Below are 24,377 nucleotides of genomic sequence, written 5' to 3'. Positions count from 1 at the left end.
AAATTAATTCAAAGACTTGGCAATGAACGTGTGTGTTCAATTCGGCTCACCCATCCGCCAAAAATCAACATTCCTGCTGGCTCAATGAAACCACACTTCCTGCTCCATTTTGGGGATTCCCTTCATGAACCGAATGCACAATGCAATTGACTGCACATACAGTAGCGGTCAAGATATTAGCATTGAATATTAAAAATGTTTCTTTTAATATTTAAAAAAAAAAATTGTTTCTCTTATTATCTGCTCTTTAAAAAAAATCGTATAGTACAACCGAGAATTTTTTTAAAAAATTTTTTGTTTTAAATTTTTCTATTCTACATTGTCTCATATTCATTAAAAAAAATATTACAGTACAACTGACAATTTTTTACTTTTAACGTAAGATTTTCATTTGGTTTAAGGCATGTCTTGTCCTAAAATTTCGACTTCTTGTGTTGAAAATGCATTCTCCTGTGTGCTTTCAGGCTGCCATGGGCCATGTCGTCTGTGCCAAATGACATTGGGCTGTGGGTTGTGGGTATCCGTGGCCAGTCAATAAATAAATTAGCATAGCAAATAAATTAAGAAAATGCAATTTTCAAGAACTGTTGCACACACGGGACGCGTTGAGCTCCTGCAACCCTACAGAACTTTCATTGAAATTCCAATTCAAGGACAGCCTTTAAATTTTCGGTTCAAATATCCGGCGGCGAACGTTGACGTTTCTGGATCATTGCATGCATAATTGGCTAGCAAACTCAATTACGCTAATAACACTCGAAAGCCCGGCTCAAATCTAGTGTGTGTCCTTAAATATTTATGTCTATGGGTGAGCGCTTGACTGACGCCACGAAAAATTATCCTTCTAGCAACCGAATTCAACCCAACTCAACTGAACTGAACGAAAAGGCGAAGATGGAGGCAAATAATTGAGCCATTGAAGGCGCTCCAATGGTCAGCAAAAGTTCCAACTGTTACAGATAGCGAAGTAGGAAAACTTGCTCCTTGCAAGGATACTTTCAGTTGGCGGGGTGGAACTGCGGCTCATCCTTGAGGTGGAGAGGGCCTCTTCCCAAGTTCGTGTGGCGAAGGCGACCTATTGACGACCTTTATCGGGGTGTACATAAACCATAATCGCAATTGGCAAGTGGTCGCCACTCGAGGAAGCATCCTTTTGGCCATTGTCATGCTTCACAGGATGGACATACAGCCACCGATTCGCTGGCATAAACGCACAAACTGTGCACTGAGAAAATTAATAATTAAAACTACATAAACTAAGCATATATAATGTGGAAAAATAATATAAAAAAATTTAAACATTGATGATGTTAAGGCAACCAAAAATATTTTTGAAAACTAAAACTAGATTAAGTATAAAAGTAATTTCTTAAATGTATTTCAGTCTTATTTTATTAGTTAAAGATAATATTGTAAAGTTTCAGAGGAGTGGTTACATATTTGATAATTGCTTTTAATTACTTTTAATCAATATTTCTAAATATGTTTATATTTTCTCAAAATATACTCACGCTAAAATAATATACTTAGTGGCTCCTTAAATATTTTAAATAGTATTTAAATGTTGAGAAAAATAGTTTTTCCATTGTTTTTCCTTTATAAAAAAAACCCAGACTTTTATTAGTTTTCCCATTTTTTCTGAGTGCATCTTCTGGCTCTGGGCATTGGCCAGTTTGGAACGCATCGAACGGAAGCCGCTGCTCATTCATTTAAAACTTGTCTGCAAGTTGCCAAGTTGTTCCCTTCCTCAGCCACTCCGCCGAATGAAGAAGGTGCAAACCCTCGAGTTTGTCTGTCGTTAAGTCCCTCTTCCGCCCACTTTTGTACCACCACCCTCCGCCTCATGGCCCCCCCGCCCATAATGTATCCCTGACATTTTGCAACTTTTGCGTTTAACAATTTCGCTTCCTTCCGCTGGCTAAACGGCGCCAGGTTGTCGTGGAAATTTGTTTTAATCGTCATCTTTGCCATCTACGTAAACGTTTTCCCAGCCCCCACAAACATTTTCCACCTCCCACCGACTCAAGGGTTCGTTGACAGTAACTCCTTTCGGTTATCGATGGCCTGTTCAATATTTTATTAGTGTCGTTAGGCGAAACGACTCCAAACCTTCTTCATACACATACCTTTCAACTGACTGAGTTTGCCTTTTGGTTTTCTTCGCTTCCTTGTATTTTTTTTTGTTTGTGCTCGCTTTTATCTCAATAAATTTTTATTTGGCAGTAGGTTAGTTTGCCGGCTTTGTTTCATTTCTTGTGCCTGTTAACATTTACATAAGTTACCTATATGGATTGCTGATAAGGTACTTAACCTACAAGCAGACAATTGACCGCCTAGGAGATTAATGGTATTTGGGAATGGGGACAATAGGAAAAGTAAGAAGGATTGTTTAATAAATCTGTGTAAGGTCAAAGCAGAAATTTATAACCAATTTACTTTTGGTAAATAAACTAAAAGTAAATTGCTTAAAGATTTATTATAGTAATAACTAATTTGGTATTACAATAATTAAAAAAAAAAGAAAAATTAACATTATTTTAAAAATGCAATTAAAAATAAAATAACTAATAACAATTAAAGAAAAATACATAAATATATAGATTAACTACTACCATCGTGGGAAACCGTCCCATAAGTTACACTGTTATTTTATGCATTTTCCCACCCACCACCTAATCTCACCTTCTAAAAAATGAAAACTCAAGCAGAAACCACCGAAACCCATCGAAAAAGTTGCGATAAGCGGGAAGAACTTTTGCAGACCGAAAGTGCATAAACATTCGCAGCTTTCCTTATCAATAGGGATATAACATAACCCTTACGTTCGAAGGGGGGAGTTCGTATTTTCGTAGACTTTATAACCGGCAAACACTAAAACTGTCTGCCATTGTGTCATGCATTTAACTTTAAACGTTATTATTGTCGCCTGACAGTCTCCGCCAATTTGGCATAATGTGTAATATTTCTTTTTTATAACCGAACTACGCATCCGCCTTTAGCCACCGCGCACTTAAGGTGTACCAAGTGGGAGCGAGAAAGGGCAACAAAAAGAGTGAGAAATGTACATCCATATATCCTGGGTGGGTGGTAAGGATAATAAAGGATAAATGGCACTGCATACTTTTCAGCGGAGACCTATTCCTTTGTCCGACAAATTGAGTGATGTGCACGAAAATACTTATTTAAATAAACAAGTATTATACAAATTATACAAAAATATGATATATGTAATATTCTTCTGGACTTCTAGCTATAATAATTTTTGATTTAAACTATTCTTGCTTGCAGTTTTACATTTTATTGTAAAGTTGAATGATTGTTACTTAAAAGTTAAATATTCTGAACTTTTTGATCTCACAATTTTTTCTGCTAAATGGTAATGATAAAAAAAAAATTTTTTTATATTTTTTTCATTTATATTTTTGTCCAACATACTTCACCCAAATATTTTACAGGGTATTTGGAGAGTGTGTAAATCAATGAAACATCCGGACATCCGCCTAATATATAACATTATATATAATTTCCATACAAATTGTTCTTTATTTCTTCTTCACAAACTAAGTAAAGGGTTGTTTCATTATTATTCCACTTCCTTTCACTAGAAAAAAAGCAGAGAAACTTGTTCCTCCGTTCTACTCAATCAATTTTATGTGCTCACCATCCAAAAATGTTTGCCGAAATCAAAAGCGAAAAAAAAGTGAAAGAAATCTCCAAAAGTTAATTTTTCGCCTGAATGTTACTAATTAGAAGTGCGGTAGCCAGACTTTTGTCGAAAAGAAGGGAGAGGTGTGAGTTCTAAAAACACTGAGAGAAATTTGTTTTCCTACTTTTTGAGATTGGATAGAATTTAAAATTTTATAGGTTCAAAAATTATAAATGAAATTAAATACTTTTGCAAGGCTTTTTGTTTTGGTAATATGTTAACCCAACAAACTCTGTCAAAACGGATACAATTTTCGTTCACTTTACAAAACAGTCAATTTATTACAGTGTAGTGTAGAGAAGCCAAAGGCAAGAAGGCAAAAACGAACAGGCGAAAAAATCCATCAAATGTCTATACATCATTTTAACAATCAATCAAGTTGAGCACAGTTAATCAACACGAATCGTGTTACATGCGGCCAAGGGGCGGGGATGGGTGATTTGAGAGGGGGTGATCTGGAGGGAGGAGTGGGTCAGCTGGCTCTGCCTGGCTTGACTTGGGCCAAACTGGAAATCTTGTATATTAATCAGTCTATTAGACACGATTTGTTCCACTGTCCTCCACATGGCGGGGCGATTATTCAATCAGCTCTCCATCGACCCTCACAGTGGGTCGTCCATTTGACCCAAACCAAGTGACCAAGTGGAGTCGACCCCTTACCGCCAATTTTTGGGGAGCCCTTTGTTTGAAAGTCATGTACCCCTCATGTCTGGTCTTTTATTTTGCCCCGAGGTCTGTGATTTGAAGTCTTTTTTTATGTTACGACCTTGAAAATTACGCTCAGGTGAATTTGTATGCCTACCAAAGGAAAGGAATTACATAACATGTTTTCGGCATTCAATGAATGAGATAGCATTACTAAAAGTAAAAGTATTTATTCATTCATTTTTTCTTTTCAATTTTTATTTGGACATAATTTATTTATTTATTGAAAATATTTGAAAATAAGGAAGTATTATTATCATTTTTGCAATGGGTTCTTAAAAATGAGTGTGAATATAAAACACGTGTCTTTATTTCCAGAGGAAGTCCATCAAAACTTAATATCCTGACTTTATGCAATCGTCAAATAACCATATGACAGCCAACAGAAGTCAAATGATTTGCCCATACTTCAACCCCTTAGCCGTTAAATAAATACATTAAATAAATTCCCATTTGACCATAAACAATCGACACTAAACATAATCCAGTACTCATTATATTTCAATACCATTCTCATCATGGTAAAATAAGAAGATATTTGAGGAGTTTCCCTTCCAAGTGTCCGAATGCCACAATTTCGCGGACAGCAGAAGCTGCCCATCCAACCGAACTGATCCATTTATGACAGCTTCTTCATTGAAAATTTTCGCCCATATCGTAAAGTTTGTGTGTGTTGAGTTTTTATGAACTCGCTGCAAAATGGCCAGCGATAGAAAAAGCATCAAATTTGATGGCGTCTATGGGAAAGTTGATGCGACTTTGCCTCCAGTCGAGATGGAATGCTCGGCAAAATGTTTGAGACCGGCCAAAAGGGCTTTAAAGGCGAAGGGTTAGCGCTGCTCGGGACATAAAAATGAAAGACAAGCTCAATTGAGCAGCATTTGCATATTGAAGTGACTTGAACAGAGTTGACTTGACGCAAGGCGACTTAAATCGCTCTATGCAAAAGATACATTGAAGTTGGGGTTGGGGTGAAAAAGATAGTGGCTTAACATATCCCTGAACCCTTAACCTCAACTATGCACTGAGAAAAAATCGTATTTCTTATAAGTCTATACTTTAGAAATATAAATTAAAATCATTATAGAAGGAACGTGAGATTTTTCTGAGATAAATCTGTGAATTTTTATTCATTGCAGAAAATTAAATCATTTGTTGTACTACACGCAATTATTTTATATCCTAACATCATAAGAAAAAATTAAATTAAATTAGAAATATAACATTAATATTATTTAAATTAATAATCGAACAATGAAATATATCATTTTAGCTATATATTATTATATTCTAGCTAGTGTTAGTTTAAAATAAAAATTTTTAAAACGTTTTAATTACAAAAAAAGAATTAAACAAATTTTTATTAATTGCCTTTTTATTTAAAATTTTGTTTAAAATAGTAATAATTTGTATAACCTAAAGAATATTTAAACTTAATTTGGTTTTTATAACTAAAGATGTGTTGGTTTTTTCTCAGTGTTGTAGTCGCAATATTCCAATTGTGGAGGAATGCAAAGACCTCAAGGATAGCGCTCCATGTATGACTTATGGCGCTGGCTGTAGCCACCCGCAGCCCTTCGAGTGCAGCCAGGGCAATTCAATTTCATCATTACCAGCCCGCCTCCGCCTGCCGCCCATTTCTCCACCCCCTCTATTACCCAAGCCCTCCCCCCCAAAGCCATCCCATCCTCATCCATGCAGCACGTCAGCTGTTTGATGGCGCCGCGTTGCGCACTCGCAAAGATTTATTTTTATCGCCTACCATTCCAATTCAATCCAATTCATTTCGCTTGGCTTTCCATCTCTCTCAGGATTCTTTTTTTTAAGATTTTGATTTTTGGCCACAAGTGCGGAGGGGGTAACAATTGTGGAAACATTTGGTTACCATTCCTCCAGCCGCGCCACTTTCATCAGGACAAAGTGAAGATGCCTCGGCGGCTTTGGCTCTTGGCTTTATGGCCAATTGGGTTAAGCCATCGATATGGATGAGGAAAAGCGCGGGAGGTGGAAATCAGAGCCATCTATATGCCTAGCCGCACATCAGGCAGCCAAAATATATTGATATATGACCCCAGCCAAGTAACCAAAAGGTATAAAAAACCTAAAAGCGCCCATAGACAAAAGATGCCAAAAAGCGATGGTTTCCATTTAAGAATTGAATTGGCTTAAATAAATTCAAAATATAATTTTTTAAAAAGAGAATATTACTTATTAGTTTAATCCAAAGAATCAATAATAAATAATTTAAATGTAGGTACTTAATTTAAAATTTGAAATAATATTAATATACAGTAATTGATGTTGACAATAATTTACTTTAGAATTGTAAATTAGTAAGCAATAGTAAGTAATTGGAATCCAATTAACCTTTTTCATTTCACGACAACCGGTTTTAATAGAGATTTATAATGAAAATAAAATCGAAGGTGAAATATTCCATTCACACATCTATTTATTATATAAATTATATTATTATTCTAATTGAAAAAAAAATGTATTGATGAGTGCAAAAAATTCCATTCGACGAGGATGGGATTCGAACCCACGCGTGCAGAGCACATTGGATTAGCAGTCCAACGCCTTAACCTCTCGGCCACCTCGTCACTTTCTTTTCGACGAAATTTTGGACCTTTTCGTACACTCACCCCGAATCCGCACTTTCTTTGCTCCGCTCGACCAACTATCTAGCTGTATCTTAAGAACCGAGTGAATGTGCGAATGAGAGTAGATTATGAGCGGAAATTTCCTTATCTAATTTTAGAACTGGGCCACAGTCGCAGCCTTTGCTCGGATGATAACTGGTTTTAGCTCGGAACTCGAGTGAATGCTTTACTCCAGCTGCGTTTGCTCAAGCCTTATAAAGTTAATGGTTAGATAATGAATAAATTAGGTGCCAAGAATGGCCGTTGAAGATTCAGAACGAAAGGGGTAATAGAATCTTAAAAAATGCAAATAATTATGACAATTGATTACTTCATTTTTAAACCGTTAAAGCTTTAAAAAATTCGTTTTACTTTATTTAATTATTATTCTAGTTAGTTACTTAGCTAATTCCTTATTTTTATTATGTAATTATCAATTTGCAAAGATTTTAACAACAATTAATAATTTATTAACCTAAAATATAAACTTAATCCGCGTGGTTAATAAATGTTTAAAATGCAGACCTTTCATCAGCCCAAACCAAATAATTTGCAGATAACTAATAAGTTCTTAAAAGGCAATATAACTCTTTGCAAATCGCCTAAAACCAAACCTCTTCTTTTAAAAGGTTCCTTGAACCGCTGCCAAAGGGCAACCACAAGTCCGACTCATCAGAGAAATCAATTTAAATTAATTTTTACGAGCGCTAAACTCGAAAAGTTCCCACTTCCCCCAGTATCTCCTTCTTCTGTGCAACCGAAACTTTGTAAAATCGTATTAAGTCATAAAAAATATTGCGTGAAGAGAGCAGGAGCAGGACGAAGGAAAAGGAAGGATAAAAGAAATTGACTTTGACGCATTTACGATGGAGGGAGGCGCGTGTATAGTTTTACGATCATTGCCAGGGGTCGTTCTCGCCCCACCCCCAGCCCCGACTATCGGGTTAACCGAGCATAAAATCTTCGAAAGGCGTCGGCGGCAGCGACTTAAATGGTTTTACGACCCCAAAAACAAGGGGGTACGCGGGCAATACCATAAAAGTCAGCAAAAGCGCCAAAAAGAGTTTTGATGGATGTCGTGTGAAGGCGTTGTCAGGTTTATGGATACGTATCTGGATCTGCCAGTACGGGGGCACTGCCAGTTGCTAATTGAGCATAAATCAGAGATGCTAAAAATGTTCGTTACTGGGAATTTATTGCCTTCAGATACTTTGCGCACTCTGAAATTCTTTCGCTTTCGCGCTCCATCCTCTTTCGAATTTGCAAAACTTTCCTAATACAAATTGCATCGACACTGAAGCGGAAATTGCACAAAAAAAGGGAAAACAAGAAGGAGAGATAGAGTCCGAGTGTTCACACTTTGAGATACCTGTTACTTAAGATAATACAATTAGCTAATTTTATAATAATTGCGAGATATGCAATTAAAATTTTCATGGCAGAACCGGACTAAATTTAAAGGCGTAGTTATTTTTTGGTTCAATATTAAAAACAAACTCCACATCCCAAAATGTATATCATTAGTTATTACAGATCCCAAGGTGCACACAATTCTAAATTGACTTGACTTTTCCTATTAATAGATTACCATACATTTCCTGAAACCACTCTACCCAGAAATCCCTTAACACGGTATTAAAACTAGCCAAAGGCCGACGACAAAGTGGTCAACATGCCACAAACTTTTTTTGTTAGTTATCCCTTTGCCAATCGCGGGTGGCAAAGTTCCATGCTCTGCAGAATTCTTTTCCAACATTTTTAAACAATTTAGCGCAAGAATTAAAAATCGCCAACGCCGCGCAACGTACAAAACTTTTCATCGCAACGCAGCACAAAAAAACTAAAAAAAAATAGAAAGAACTCGTCGAAGAGCGAAAACTTTTGTACGCAAAGTTTGTCGGGTTATAAATTATCCTCTCGAGGGGAATAGGAGCAGAAGAGGAGGGTGGGAAATTCTAGGGAAATGGGGGCCGCACAGCACCTTTGGCATACTACTGGGGACGTTTTTTTTAAGCCGATTTTCATCTTTCGTTTTCGGGTTTTTCCTTTTGCCATTGGCAGCACCGTAGACTTTTGGCGCCAACGGGTTTGACTTGTACAAATTGCTGTGTCGACCGGCGAAAATCCACACACACACTCACCGACGCACCCGCACGCACAGGAAAAAGGGGGGAAATCAGCGTTCTTGTCGTCGTCCTGGCAAAGTATTCTTTTTTTAGAATACCCTTCTTCAAAAGGGTATCTATGCCAGAGGGATAAAAATAGAAAAAAATACTTCTTTCAAAAAAACAACTTAAAACACACCATTTTGACTTATTTATGGATTTCAAAAACTTAATATAAGGTTACAAATCTTATTAATCAAATCTTTATTTTCTTTCATATTTTATTAATTTTATCTATTAAAATTTGAATCGTAATAAATTACGTAAATTTTTTTCCTATTTTGTCTTTTCTTATTAAATTATACAAAACATGCATGATATATAAATTAAATTTTGCAACAGTAATATTCTGAATTATTCATTACACTTATTCATATTTTTTATGTGGAAAAGATATCCCATTAAGAACGGTATCGTTTAAATTTTAATCTAATGACGACATATTTTGGAAAAAACAACAAACTACTACTTAATGAAAGTGATTAACACAATGCATAGGGTTAATCACTTTTCATTTTTTAAATGGACTGTAAGAAATATGATTTTAAGTTCAAATCTCTAAGCTCATAACTCAGAAATTCCATTAGTTTTAATTTCGGACTATTTAAAGAGAGTATTTAAAAGTCGATAGGCGAAGGGTAAATCTGTGATCCCTTGTCCGTTTTATACCTTTTGGCCTGGCCTTTGGCACTAATGGATTATCTAAGCCTTTTAGTGGCTATTGGTTGCCTTGGCAATTGTTCCAGGGCTTTGGGTCGTTGGAGCCAGACTTCTAAAAGGGATGAGGGAATATCCATCGACAGCTGTGTTGGCAAAATCTTGGCAAAGGGCAATCGCATTTGAATAGTTGGAATAGCCTATCGCCAACCCTTTACCATCTCTCTTTGGGTCATCGTTTCATATGTAAATGCTTTACATTTTAATCGCTTCATTATACCGCGAAAGGTTCCACGATATGTCCATAAATTATGTTTATGGAATGAATAGTTTCAATTTATGGATCAACTAATCAATATTAATGTCTTCCTGATTGCCTTACAGCTGCGGGTCCAAACTAAGCAGATTATCATATTACAAGGGTTCTGAGAATACAAAGGTTTAGAAGTATGACCTAATCATAGTTATTTATAAAAAAAGATAGGTTAACATTTTCGTGGGAAAAGATTATTAATATTTTTTAAAAATAATACTAAAAATAATAAATAAATAATTACATTTCAAAAATAAGAAATTTCTTTTAGATATTATCTAACTCAAGTTTAGGTTATTAAATTATTAAATTTAGGTTATTAAATTAAATTTAAATACTAAACTGTAATAAAAAACGACTTAATCTTTGAAGAAATTCCTCTCGCTTGTCTCATTCAAAGTTTCCCTCCAGATACGAGAGGAATTCAAGAATGCCCGCCTGTGGATATCGCAAAGTTGTTGCCAGTGCATTCAACTTCATTCATGACATGATTTATGCACTTCCAATCCAATCAAGAAATGCCCCAGACTCACAGCTCGTAACTCGTAACTCGTACTTTTGCATGCACTTATATAGTACTGGACTTACCTCAGCCAGCGAGAAAGATCATTCATTTCAGGGCAACGCCAGACGGTTGCGATATCAGTGGAGCGCCAGACACAAACCGGCACATATACGTATATATAGGCGATATGCCCAGAACTTGCATCTATAATTGGAACAAAGGAGCTGGGCTGAGTTGAGCCGAGCCGAGCTGAGCTGAAGTGAGCTGATCAAACCCAAGAAAAGAAACAATTCATATTTCCGCATGCCCATGCACTAAGTTTCAATTGCGGTTGCAATTGCAATGCAATTCCATTGCCCGGCAACAAGCAAATGGGCAGAAAACCTACACAAACATTGCCATAATCGTGTCCACAAATATAGAAGCGCAATCAGCAAGGCCGAGTTGCTTAAGCAATTTCCATACCACCCACCACGTTGCCCCCTCAAACTTTTCACCCACCCACACATCGCAAACTTTCGTGCTCCACCTTCTATTTTCCTCCTACATATATACACTTATAGCTTTCTCTATCTGTCGATGATAATGCAAATGAACGAAACAAGGAATTTTCCAATGGCAGCCAATTCAATGGAAGCTGGTTCAATGAAGCCATCAAAAGTGCAAACAACTGTTTGTACAGTGGAAATTCTTAAAAGATTTAGAATAATGCAACAACTTAAAAACTCCTGAAAATTTCTTCGATGTCACAATAACGCTTTTTTTTAGCTAGCTTTATTTTTTTATTTAATTTTAGATAAGTAAAAAGAAAAACAAAATTCTTTACAATAAAAGTAAATATTATTATGACTAGTGACAAAATGAATGAAGTTATTATCTAGAAATTCGTCTGCCTTAGAAAATCAATGCTTATTTGAAGTTAAAATTTTTCAAAGTAACTTTGTTGGATTTCATTATAAATAACTTAATAATAATAATTCTACAACTTTATTTTCATTATCACTCGTTGATCACTCAAGTATTCAAAAAGAACTTGAAAATATGAACCATGTTATCACCCAACTTAGGCAGTTTCCACTGTCTGCACAAAAGTTGATAACAGTGATAAGGAAGCAGGAGCAAATCTTATCTGAATGCGAATTTATATGTGTATATAAGGCTTTGGAAATAAAAGCCTGACACGACGACCACCCTCTTAACTTCTGGGTCATGTCACAGCTTCTGATGACGTCGATTGTCTGCCCCCTTATTACTTTCATGGCTCGAATTTTGCTTGTTGTTAAAGACGATGGGGGAGCACATGGAGATATTAGCGAGCTTTAACCAAATTGGGGAATTTCAGCGAGCTTCAAAAGTACGCATTCTAATAAAGATATTCACATTTATATTAAAGCTTCGTATGTGAAAATTTCTTACTATTTAATTTTATTTAGTATTATACCATATCATCTTAGGGAACTTCACAGATTCCCAATATAAGACACACATTAAACATATCTTTCTTGACATGCCTCCTTCTTTTGTTATACCAATTACACAACACAAACAGCAAAGGCAAAGTAAATGTAATGTCAACACCCCGACATTTACCCTCTGGTTGTAGGGGAAAACGCTTTTTGGGGGAAAAGACAGACCGCAGAACAAAGTGTTTAATTAACAGGTTTTATAATGACCGAAATGGGTCAACTGCTCGCATAATTTTCTTAATGGATGCAGGGCGATGGACAATAATGATAATGCTAAGGATATGGTTGATGATGTTGCGGTTTCGAGGGGTTCGGACACTTGTTGATATGGCAGCGCCCTGATGACTATCATTTTGTGTTATATAATACGGCTGTTTGGACTTCATAAGTAATTAAAGGTCAAGCATGAAGGAAAAAAAAGATCCATATAAATTAGTTACATCTGTTAAATAGTTTTACTTATTAAGTAATTTTTGAACTCACACCTACAAAACAGTTACCCTATTTCGTTAAAAATTGAGCCACCCTAATACCTTAACCTATCTTTGTCAGTAAATACAAATGAGTACTGTAATTAAGTTGTACTTCTTCCAAAAATGTAACCTTAATACTCCGACAGTCAAAAATTGGGCCACCCTAATAACTTAACCTATCTTTGTCAGTAAATACAAATGAGTACTGTAATTAAAGACCGCAAACCGTGCAAAAAAAAAAATATATAAAACGCCAAAGGAAGTGTCAGATGAGCTCAGGCTTAACTGGTGACCCCGATTACAATGGGCCTACAAATAAAGAGCGTTTGTGCGTGGGTATGTAAGTACCTTTTTTATTATGTACACGTGTAATGTATGCGTACAATATGGTAATGGACCATTACCGTTTGTCACCCACTTACGCCCACCCACCCATTCTGCCTGCGGGTATTTGGATACGACCCACCAAGGACGCGGATCCTAACAACCACCGAGCACACAAAAAGCCCGACGGTAAATAAATCTAGGGAGCAGCCGAAAAGGACGACGAGGTTTCGGGGGGGAGGGGGAGGGTTTGGTTTTTCCGGGGGGTCAGGAATGGGTTCTCTGAACTAGGTTCCCATCCAACCAGGAGGCTCGTCCTGAGATCCCCAGCCAGTCGGCAATTAAGCGAACAACTAACCCAACTGGCTGACGACCTATTGGAACCGAGCACATCCTGCGCAGAATCCGATTGTCCTGTTATCCAACGGCCACACCCACTGGTTTCCTCTTTTCGGTGGGCGGGGAGCACATTTCACATTAACCAGAAGCGTTAACGTTGCAACGGGGAATCGAATTCCGTTTCTCCTCCTGCGAAAAATAAGTGTGTCAGAGGAAAAGCGTTTTTCCATCACCTGCCGAAGACGAGTCCTTCCACGGGTGCCATCCCTTTCTGTCGCAGGGGGAGTGAGCAGGATAGCAATTGTTTGAATCGGGGGTTGGGTGAACAAACCCAAAAGAAAAGTCAAGAAAAGCCGAAGTCGGAAAAGTTTGTCGTTTAACGTAAGACGAAGGACGAGAGCAGAGAAAGTTTGTTCGCGAAGGAAAGAGAGAATGGTGCATTGGTGTGCGTGAGAGAGACTCAGAGAACATTTGTGGATATTAAGTCCTGCTGAACTGAAATTCAACAAGTGGCCAAGGATGGGAACTAGAATGAAGAGAGGTCGGATTGAGTGTAAGGGGTGGTTTCAAATGGGCAAACAAGTGGATTTTATCGAGGATCAGCAAGAAGATTCATTTAATCAAGTTCAATAAGGATGTTATAAATATTTTATTTTATTACAGGTACTTAATACAACAAATAAACAAGTGGATTTTATCGAGGATCAGTAAAAAGATTAATTTAATCAAGTTCAATAAGGATGTTATAAATATTTTATTTTATTGCAGGTACTTAATATAAGTCAAGGCCACTTAAATTCATTGAACTAATATACAAAAACAAATATATAATTTATAAATTTTATTTTATAAAAAATAACAATTTTTTATTTTATTTTTAAAAACGTCAAGATTTAAAATAAGTTTAGTTGATAATAGCAGAATCTAATAGTTTTGGTAAAAAAACGTTTCTTACCTAATAAAAATATATCTCGTAGTAAATTAATATTGAAATATTAAATTAAAATTAAAATAACTGACCTTGATTTTACATAGTATCTCCAAGATGTAACCAAATTAGGTTATAAACATTTAGTAAGCTACTTAGTAAAGTCAGATGGTATAAAATTGTAGACCAACTAACTGAGCGACGAGCAAAGCCGCAAAACATTTTTCTCTTTCTATATCCGCCCCCCTAGACTCTTTTTTAAGGCAGGTGAGTCTTCTCTTTCGTTACACTCTTAATTTTCCAAAACTGAAAATATAAATAAAATAACAAGAGAGAACGTTATAGTCGGGTGCCCCGACTATCAGATACCCGTTACTCAGCTAAAGGGAGTGCGAGGGAGATGGAGATAGAGATAGAAAACGTTCATCACGCATAACTTTTTAACGAATGGTCCGATCTGAAAAATTTCTTCTACATTTCGATAGGTATTGATAAACACAATAAAACTGCATTTTTACTTTTCCAAAATATTAAAATTTTTAAAATCGTATATAAGCGATTGTGGGCGTTAGAGGGGGCGTGGCACCATTTTGAAACAAACTTGCGCTGCGTAGGAACTCCTAAAATCTGCATGCAAAATGCCAATCTTCTAGCTTTTATAGTTTCTGAGATCTCAGCGTTCATACAGACAGACAGACGGACAGACGGACAGACGGACAGACGGACAGACAGACGGACAGACGGACAGACGGACATGGCTAGATCGACTCGGCTAGTGATCCTGATCAAGAATATATATACTTTATGGGGTCGGAAACGCTTCCTTCTCCCTGTTACATACTTTTGCACGAATACAATATACCCTTTTACTCTACGAGTAACGGGTATAAAAACGCCCCACCAAAGCTCAAACTTTTATATGATTTTCTTCTTTTCGACACGCGGTTGCACGTTCTTTTTGCTGCTAAAGTTTTTGCTGTTCTCTTTTTTATTATAATCTTATTTTCTAGTTTTGTTGTTGTTGTTTTTTCTTTTATATTTTTATTGTAAGAATTTGTGAACGACGCAATAGCGCACCACGTTTTTCGATGATTGTGTGTGTGTGAATGGGGGGCACTGTGTGTGTGGGTAAGAACGTGTGTGTGTGCTTTGGGGGCGGGGGGCGTTCTACTTACATATGTATTGGTGGCTTTTATTGCCCACATTAGGTAAGGTTAGGATTTTAATTCTGTTTTCGTTTTTCTACTTCTGCCACAAAAATTTACTCTGGTTCCGCTTTCGTCTGTGAATTTACCCGATTTTCTGTTTATGCTCAACTCGATCATTATTCTCGGGCTCTTTATGTTCTTATTTAAACCCACCCATCGCCGCCCCCAAATCTTCAGTCGGTTCTGTTTACATAAACCCCGCGAGTTTTTGTTGCTTTTTCTTCATTTGCTGGCATTTGTTTACGCTTTTCAATGGCTCTGCTTTCCCGCCTCTTTCTAACTGGTTTTTGCCCCTGCCGACGCTTTCGAATATTTTCGCGCACCATGTGGTTTTCCTCAATTCTTCTCATGGATACACTGGTAAACAGTTTCCCCGGGAAAAATCTAGAAAATTTTAGATACATTCTGAATTAATATTAAAGCCTTAACTTGAAATTATTTATAAATGGATTCACCAGTTTATGGGCTATTTATCATGATAATTTTTAAAAAATCGTTTTCTTATTAAATGAAATAAATTTTGAGAATATTTCTTTATACTTAGGAACCATCAAGAATCAATTGGAATACAACACTTGGGATTGCCCTAAAAAGTTAAATATTTCAGGATCGACTCTTTGAGGATTAGATCCCAACTTTCATCAGATTCAAAGAATGATCTCGTATAAAATGTTTGTTCAGTGTATTTGCTCTTTTTGCGGTCATCCCTGGTTTATTTATGCGACCCGCTCTTTATTTGTTTCCTTGGCGTTTGTGCTTTTTTGCCTATTTATTCCGCTCTACGCCTTGTCTATGTGATTCGCTACGTTCCGTTTCGTTCCGTTCTTCTGAACTTGAGGGACCACGTGGTGTGGATGTGGATGCCAAGCGAGTGTGGATCGCATTCGTATCTCACAGATATTGTATCTCTCAGATATTGTATCTTGTATCTGGTATCTGGCTTCAGGAAGTGCTCCATCGCATTTACATGTGCGCCGCTCTCTCGCGCGCTCGCCAACATATATTTGCATATTTACATACGGCACCGCCCCGCCCCGCCCCCTTTCTTTTTGCCACCGATTCCGCCCTCTTGCCATTAACACATTCTCACGGAAAAATAAGGTACATGATATGATGATTAATTAGGTTTTTCATATCATTTTGAAAAAAATACTAGAAAATAAGTAATACAATAATATTTACAAATATCTAAAATATAAATATTTTATTTTTAATCAAAATAAATAAATGAAAATATTGTTTAGATATCGAACTATTTTTTTCCCGTGCAATTGATTCAGTTTCCGTCAATCTAAGTCGCACTTCTATCAGGAATTCTCCAAACAGATCGCTGAAAAGATCTGAATAGAGGGCTGTGGGCAGGTATCGCTGTATGGGTGTGTATCTGTGTTGCGTCAGTTCCCCCTTCCCCTCCTCGAATGTCGTGCGCTTTTGCGGCTGCATCAATTACGTCGTTAAATTAATCAGTTTGCCTTAATCTCAATAAATTAGAGATAACGCTTAAGCGATATTTTTGCATTTTAAATGCCACACGCTACCGGGGGAGGGAACCCGAACCGGTACAGTTATTGGAAATGGGTCCAGTACTACGACATCCAGAGAGCCTTCACTTCGCTGGCCAAAGTGTCTGTTCAAAACAGGGGCGCCGACAAAGGGGATTCGTCTTCCTTTTCCAAAAACTTGGTACTACAAAATAATTTTTTTGTACCTTTGAAATTAAAAAAAAAAAAATTTATTTAAAATAATTATTAAGTTATATATTCTATTCAAATATACTCTTATTCAAAGATTTGGTGATTTGGATTCAAAAATCATTGTAGAGAAATATTAATACTTTAAAAATAGATAATGAGGATTTAATCACTTAATTATTCTATAGGACCCCCCAAATCCGCATCCTGGCTACGCCTCTGCTGGAGAATTCCATGTGGCCACATTAGGGGGCTCGCTTTTGACAAACACATGCTCATATAAGCATAATTCCGCTGCCAGTGTGTTGGTGGAGAGTCTTTTAAAGTCTTGATAGCGCCCATCAACATCAACATGCGACTTCGACAGCGACACCAACGTCACAAAATCTTGTTCCACCCGAAGGCACTAGCACAGCACACAAATACCGTTTCGGCCACAGTTGATCAAGCGATTATTGGGAAGTTTCCAGTATTAAGTCACCATTTCGAAATGCTTTAATAGTAGGTGATACGATATGGTGATAAAGAAAGGGGTAGGCGAAATATCTAAGAATGTGAGGTGGCACAGTTCTAGCAATGATTTTAAGTATTAGTTATTCTCCGGACTTTTCAACATCATTGTCATTAATTTTTTCGCTAATCTGATTCATCGATTGTTTCGAGCTTCTAATTCAATCAAATTCCAAATTCTGAATGAATATTAAATTTAATTCAATTTTTTCTAGTTTTCCCTATCGCATAAACCATTTCCAAATCAATTAGGATTCTCAATTTCTCTTATCGTTGCAAACAAGTTAGGAAAACAATCGTGTTTCGTACTCCCTCGCACCATCTCACACTTGCAGTGCTCTCTATAAATTCTTAAGTTAACAAATTGTTAGTAACGATATTCAAATTTCGATATGAAACACACACAAATTTCCTAAGTCTGGCTGGTAAACAAACATCGGGCGAGTCAAATGGAGCCCAAGTTTGAGACCCCCTCGCCAAAAACCCCTTCGATCTATCAACCGCATGCCAACACAGTCGAGGCATTAAAACAGAAATTATAATTTTTTGAAGGCCAAGCGTGAGTAGAGCCACTCGGATCGTATTGACTCGATTTGGATCGCTTGATTTTACTTCGGATCGGTTTAGCTTCTTATGCCTTAGACGAGGGTGGTATTTATGAATTTTTCACACTTTTTAATAAGTGCTTTTCAGATAAATGTAAATTTTTTTAGGTAACACATATAAATTCTATTATTAAAACACTTGAAAAACTAAATTTGTTTGTTATAAAGTTCAGCTGTACAACTGATGGAATATGTAATATTGAAAACTTCCTCCCTAATTCTTGAAAAAATGTGTTTTAAAAAAATAATTATTTTATTTCTTTAACTTTACATATTCTAAGGCATTTAAAAGTCTAAGTAAAAGGGTATATTAGATTCGTGCAAAAGTATGTAACAGCTAGAAGGAAGCGTTTCCGACCCCATAAAGTATATATATTCTTGATCAGGGTCACTAGCCGAGTCAATCTAGCCATGTCCGTCTGTCCGTCTGTCCGTCTGCCCGTCTGTCTGTCTGTCCGTCTGTCCGTCTGTATGAACGCTGAGATCTCAGAAACTACAAAAGCTAAAAGGTTGAGATTTCCCACACATATTCTTTGACTTCCTACGCAGCGCAAGTTTATTTTAGCCGAGCGCCACGCCCCCTCTAACGCCCACAATCGCCCACTAACGATTTTAAAATGGGACCTGCGCCCACATCTTTAAAGATTTCCGAGAAGTATAAATGCAATTTTGTTGTGTATATTTATACCTATCGAAATGTAGAAGACATTTTTCAAATCGGACCATTCATTAAAAAGTTATACGCAATCAAAATTTATATATCTATCTCCCTCGCACTCCCTTTAGCTGAGTTACGATTATAAGTCGGGACACCAACCCGAGTTCGCACTCCCTTTAGCTGAGTGACGGGTATTAGATAGTCGGGACACCAACCAGACTATTGCGTTCTCTTTTGTCTTATTTTTAAAAGTTGCCATAGCTTTTTGGCATTTTGAGATTTGAAATATCATGGCGTCACTGGAGGAATCTCCTCCATTTCTGTCACCCTGGCGCCCAAAATCTCCTGTCAATATTTGGCGCGCAGTTTGAAACCTGAGTTAGTGCCTTGCGTGTCCAGTTTGTCAAATTTGGATGTGATTACGAGACGGAGACCGAGACGGCGACGACAGTTTACCATTCGCCACGCGCCAACGCAAATGAAACGCTTCTATATACCCAGTTTTTTGCTTCCAATTTTCTTTTTTTCTTTTGGCACTAGCAATTATGGTCAAGTTTTGGCTGGCGTTAGTTGAAACGTTTGTGTAATGTTGATTGAATTTCTGGGGAGTGGGCGGTCTATTGAGACACTGATCGAGTGGTTCTAATAGGCTTTTATCTGATCACTTAAACGAATAAATTAGTCTTGAGCATTACAATTGGTTTGATACTGCAGCTAACACAAATTTACACGCTCCTTTTAATGGAAGTGATTTATAACCCAGTTCCAGATGGAACTTACCTATACCAACGTGTTACTTATCAAACTTAAGCCATCTTCATAACATAGTAAAATACAACTATTGCCGGGCTGGCTTATCTTCTTGTTGTTCTCGCATTCAAAAATCCTTATGTACACAAACACAATTCTTATTGTCATTTCTCGGGACTTTGGAGACATTTAGACTTTATTCAAGGTGTATTTTATAAAAAGGAAACGAATAAAACTAGTCCAAGATATTAAGATATTCCCCTTAACTTTTAAATTTATATTTAACCAGAATTTTAGTTTAAGTTAACTTTTATATTTAACCTTCTTGTAAATTACGAATATTTAAACGAAAAAGAACAAAAATATTTCGATGATTCTTAATTGTTCAAGATCCTAGACTAGCAGAATTGCCGTTTTAATTCCCATAATTTCCCCTGATGGGACTTCGTTTCTAATCCCCGCCTTCGAAACGATCCGATCGGGCTTTAAGTTTGGACGATCCATAAACTGTTGGTCCCCGGCCTTAGCGTCTAGACTTCATTAGCCGTGTAATGTTGCGGAATTTATGTGGCAGGCACATTAAAAAAACACCGATACACACTCGCATGGACGTGAACGTAAGTATATATACAGATATCGGGTCTAGGCGAAAACAGAGAAAAAAAACTGGTACCGGGAGGGGTTTATTTTTTGAGGTTGGGGGCGCGGGGACTTTGGTAATAAAATACATGCTCCCAAAAAGCTCGCATACCACCAGAGATGAGGAGCATTTTTGAATCCATATTCCATATGCACAAATGTGCATTGCTGGCATTATCAGTAGAATGCAATTTCGGGAAATTTTCCATCGCATCACGAGACAATGAACGTAAGAGAGAGAGAGGGAGTAACTTGAACAGAGGGAGAGAGCGAGAGAAAGAGAGCGGGCAATCGCGAGATAACAGCTGCCTTATCAGCAATGCCGCCCGACCACCCTACCCCACCCAAAACGCCCAACCACCATTCAGCCTGCCCGCTCGCCGCCCCCTTTTCTCCCCATCTCTCAGAATTTCGAGTTCAGAGCAGCACGACCGAAATGAAAAGAAACAATTTAAATTCCAAATGTATAAAATAGGTAAACTATGGCTTTATTTATTGATATTGAGCGAGAACACAAGCGGCCAAGACAGTAGAAATTGTGCAAGAAAATGTTTAGAGTTTTGTGAAATAAACTGGAAATTTTTAGTTACTTTATGAATCACTCTCTAAATTTGTATACAATGAATAATTTCAAGGGAATTATGATGCATTTGATGTTTCACTGCAGTTTGCCTAAGTTTTGTATATATCATAATAATTTTGTTTTAAGTAAGCGCACCACACTGGAATTTTACACTTTGTTATTAAACTTCGTATTTCTAAATTTAAATATTTAAAAAAAAATCTTTTAATCGTATAAGTAAGATAACCTTATATTGATTCGCTTTCATAATTCCATTAATTAAAATTTTTTATTAATTCTAAAAAATATATCAAGCTAAAAAATGTTTATTCGCCGGTTAAAATTGAACCAGATACAAAAATATCTTTCAGATACAAAAATATCTTTCATTTAAAACAATCTTTTAAAAATTATAAAAAACTCCATCTAGTTTTTCATAAAGATCTAAAATATAAGATTTTGATTAGCATACCCCACTACTTTTTTGTCCCCAACTGTGTGAGAGTGTGTGAGTGGAGCGCGCCACAAACATAAAAAAATACGTTTAGTGAGCGCCAAAGTTGAGGCGGTCTTTTTTACCCGAGCGGAGTGGATCCCAAGTGGAATCCAAGAGCAAGCTCTCTCTTTTTGGGGCTGCTTTGGCACTCAGCACTCGCATACACACACGCGGACACCCCCTCTCAGCGCACACACACACACACATGGACAGACCGCCTTTTTGCGCCGAACACGAAACGACGAATCAGTTTCAGTTGTCAGTTCGCATCCAACTAGAAAGCAGTTAACGAGTAGTCTGTGTTTTTTCGCTTGCGGTTAAAAGCCACGAGGTCGTTCATCGTTTTCCTTTTCAGCCCCCAAGCAGTGAAGAGAAACCAAAAAAAAAGCAGTGATCTTTTAGAACCCAAAAACGTTAATTCCAAATCGCAAAGCTACCAAGAAAGTGGAAAAAATCGTTTCAATACCAAAACATGTGAATGTGCGGAACTCAAAACTAAAGCGTAGAAAGAACGCGTTCGTTCGTTTTTATATTCAATACATAAAATAAGAGAAAAGCTCCAAAACGTATTATATAGCGATGCTTGGATGATCTTCGTCGCAGTCACGTTGTACATACAAATACATATGTACGATACGTACATATATACCATTTAAAATACGCTACGCACACTACTGGCCGAAAAAAAAGCGAATTGGAGTAAGCTCCGAAACGTGTTTATATTAAAATTTTTTACCCATTTGAACTTTAAACAACTTTTCGACTGCGCCGCTCGGTTTTCATTGAATTCTCATACGAATTCCAATTAAGTGTTGTGTGTGCGTCCAATTGGCATGAATTGATGACGTGACGTGATCGCGCGGTTTCGCTCTCTCTTTGGCACACACACACACACACATAGATAGCACTCTCTCTTTAATCGCGCCGCTCTCTTCGCGCTCTTTTTATTTGTTTATTTTTATTGTTGTTATATATATTCTAATTTACCATTTTCTACAATCATCTTTAGCTTAAGCAAAAACCGCCGCCCAACAATAACAGCAGATTTTGTAATCCCTCCCAGTTGATCAGTGTGTGTGTGTGAGCAAAAAATTATGCCAGCACAAAAATCTAAAAAATATATTTAAATATTCACTAAAAATCAAGAAACCCGCACAAGTTTTGCTCAAAACAACAACAACATATACTACCCATAAACCAAAACCAAACAAGCTCATAAAAAGTGCAAAATAACAAGGAAAATAAAGCAAAAACAGTGCCAGTTAACAGCAATAATAACAACAAGAGTCGGCGATCAACAAAATCCACCTGCAAAATCAACACATTTTAAAATCGCAGTCAACAAGGAGCAGCGATTTAGCTAGCGATTTCCCATTGCAAACTTTTGGCGGGTAAATATTAATAACAATCTCAAATAGATTTACTCAAAAAATTAAAAAATGTCGTTCGGCTTTTCCTGCTTTTTAACTGGATCTAGAGAGTCTTGGCTTAAATTCTCTAGATTTTTGACAGATTTTTAACCAATTTTATGCTGTTTTTTTATGGTCCCTTGTTAGGTTGAACATTAAAATGGTTTTTGTAAAAATAAAACAACAAATTTCAATACTATAGGGCCATTAAAATATAATAAAATACAATAAAAAATTCCGAGGTAGCAAACACTATTTGTAAAAGTCTTAATAGTTTCTTAACTATGGTGTTAAAAAATTAAGTGCGCATTAATTAGTTAGGAGTCTATGATTATGTTTAAAAAAGCGCAAAAAAAAAAACTATAAAGATAGCTTTGAAAAGACTTGTATGTCCTTTACTGTATGGTAAATCTATGTGCATAAAGTTAGCAATGCAACTTTTGAAAAGGCAAATTTTTTTCTATCGACAATTTGCCGTTATTTATCCGTAAATTATTCGTGAAAGAAAAAAATTTGCCGCTCAATTATTTTTAAAATTATGATATGTTCTGCTAAGTTGATATCAACTTAGCAGAACACCCCCACTAAAGTGCAAAATTTCCAAAATCTTTTTTAATGGGAATTTGCCGTTATTTATCCGTAAATGATTCGCGAAAGAAAAAATTTTGTTGCTCTTGTTTTAACATTTTTTTTTTAAAAAACATAGTTGTTCTGCTAAGTTGATATCAACTTAGCAGAACACCCCCACTAAAGTGCAAAATTTCCAAAATCTTTTTTAATGGGAATTTGCCGTTATTTATCCGTAAATGATTCGCGAAAGAAAAAATTTTGTTGCTCTTGTTTTAACATTTTTTTTTTAAAAAAACATAGTTGTTCTGCTAAGTTGATATCAACTTAGCAGAACACCCCCACTAAAGTGCAAAATTTCCAAAATCTTTTTTAATGGGAATTTGCCGTTATTTATCCGTAAATGATTCGCGAAAGAAAAAATTTTGTGGCTCTTGTTTTAACATTTTTTTTTTAAAAAACATAGTTGTTCTGCTAAGTTGATATCAACTTAGCAGAACACCCCCACTAAAGTGCAAAATTTCCAAAATCTTTTTTAATGGGAATTTGCCGTTATTTATCCGTAAATGATTCGCGAAAGAAAAAATTTAGTTGCTCTTGCTTTAACCTTTTTTTTTTAATAATAGTTGTTCTGCTAACATATGTATGTACAACGCGGACGGTAGCAGAGCTCTGCTGACGTCGACGTCAAATGTGTAAAATTCCCGCGAATTCTGCGTTCTGGAGGTTTATTAATTTCTGCAGTGAGTCTGAGTCAATATTATTTACAGAATTACACATAATGAAAAGTTAAAAATGTTAAAGCATGAAAAATGGATGTTGCTTCTCACAGAAGCAGAATTCGCGGGAATTTTACACATTTGACGTCGACGTCAGCAGAGCTCTGCTACCGTCCGCGTTGTACATACATATGTTAGCAGAACAACTATTATTAAAAAAAAAAGGTTAAAGCAAGAGCAACTAAATTTTTTCTTTCGCGAATCATTTACGGATAAATAACGGCAAATTCCCATTAAAAAAGATTTTGGAAATTTTGCACTTTAGTGGGGGTGTTCTGCT

At 36.5% G+C, this 24,377-nt stretch overlaps 1 protein-coding gene, 1 long non-coding RNA gene and 1 other non-coding gene across 8 annotated transcripts in view; 1 reads left to right on the top strand and 2 right to left on the bottom strand.

Annotated features, from left to right (window-relative positions):
• Positions 1–454: 454 nt before the first annotated feature.
• Positions 455–3,902, bottom strand: LOC138913634 (uncharacterized). The gene is made up of 3 exons (XR_011419441.1): positions 3,662–3,902; positions 3,441–3,601; positions 455–1,225 (listed from the first exon to the last, which is right to left on the bottom strand). It is a non-coding gene; the product is annotated as an uncharacterized lncRNA (long non-coding RNA).
• Positions 3,903–6,932: 3,030 nt separating this feature from the next.
• On the bottom strand, positions 6,933–7,014 carry TRNAS-GCU (transfer RNA serine (anticodon GCU)). The gene has a single exon. It is a non-coding gene; the product is annotated as a tRNA-Ser (tRNA).
• Positions 7,015–21,589: 14,575 nt separating this feature from the next.
• The window catches only part of foxo (forkhead box, sub-group O), a 37,984-nt gene continuing 35,196 nt past the window's right edge, over positions 21,590–24,377 (top strand). For 2 of the 6 annotated variants that reach the window (XM_017145838.3, XM_017145834.3), the window contains exon 1: positions 22,358–22,733. The gene's annotated coding sequence lies outside the window, so the exon portion shown is untranslated. Of the gene's footprint in view, positions 21,674–22,351; positions 22,734–24,377 lie in introns of those variants that run through there. The other 4 variants (XM_017145836.3, XM_017145835.3, XM_070216419.1 and 1 more) reach the window with 4 other exon arrangements.

The sequence above is a fragment of the Drosophila takahashii genome, chromosome 3R (genome assembly GCF_030179915.1).
Source record: "Drosophila takahashii strain IR98-3 E-12201 chromosome 3R, DtakHiC1v2, whole genome shotgun sequence".
Taxonomy (NCBI): Eukaryota; Metazoa; Arthropoda; class Insecta; order Diptera; family Drosophilidae; genus Drosophila; species Drosophila takahashii.
Note: the sequence above shows the minus strand (reverse complement) of the source record. Positions and strands in the feature narration are given on the sequence as shown.